This window comes from Seriola lalandi, unplaced genomic scaffold (assembly GCF_002814215.2).
Source record: "Seriola lalandi dorsalis isolate HSWRI2012SDOR001 ecotype SW California unplaced genomic scaffold, Sedor1 jcf7180001984208, whole genome shotgun sequence".
Classification (NCBI taxonomy): domain Eukaryota; kingdom Metazoa; phylum Chordata; class Actinopteri; order Carangiformes; family Carangidae; genus Seriola; species Seriola lalandi.
Genome location: NW_019454874.1, coordinates 1 through 681, shown reverse-complemented (window position 1 = coordinate 681; position 681 = coordinate 1). Strand labels below are relative to the sequence as shown.

Here is a 681-nt window from a genome sequence, read left to right as displayed (position 1 = left end):
TCTGTAGGAAAATAAATTATGTTACACATGTAACACATAAATCACACATGTAAACTCTTAAAGTCTTCCAGATTGTGTAGTATAATTTAGTTTTTTTTAGCTGTTTTTTCAGATTTTTGCCAGATGCATTTTGGTTAAAGAGAAGAAGAGTCATGACAAATCTTATCTTTTGCATATTTCTTTTTGTGCTGTCTTCCAGTTTGGGCAGCAACAGTCTTGGTGATCTCACTGCTGCCAAGATGGTCCTTGATCCACCAAAAATGACACGTATCACTGTGTTAGAGTAAGTCTCACACACACACACACACACACTCTCAAATTTGTTATTGACATTTATTATATTAGACGGAGTTGTCCTGAGGTTTGTTTTCTTTATGTCTGTCTGTGTCTTTTATAGTATTTCAGAGAACGTAATTGGATATGAAGGGTCACTGAGTCTGTCTAAAGCAATAATGTGCATGAAGAACCTCACCAAGATTCAGTAAGACTCATCAGCTCCTCCTGTTGCCGTGGGAATCACAACACTAATGGATCACTGGCTGCACTGATTGTTTCTTTCTCTTGTGCGGTCTTTTAGATTGACCTCTGTTGGGACTTCACAGCTGTGTGCTGTAGCTGCCAGTCTGGCTCACTGTCCTCTCATACAGGATGTGGGGTAAGATTAAAAATTGTCATGCAATA

The 681-nt window shown here is 38.6% G+C and overlaps 1 long non-coding RNA gene across 1 annotated transcript; it reads left to right on the top strand.

The window, feature by feature from the left end:
- Window positions 1–180: 180 nt before the first annotated feature.
- LOC111659700 (uncharacterized) lies at window positions 181–655 on the top strand. Its single transcript, XR_002761091.2, has 3 exons — window positions 181–283; window positions 398–481; window positions 578–655. It is a non-coding gene; the product is annotated as an uncharacterized LOC111659700 (long non-coding RNA).
- The last annotated feature ends 26 nt before the right edge of the window (window positions 656–681 follow it).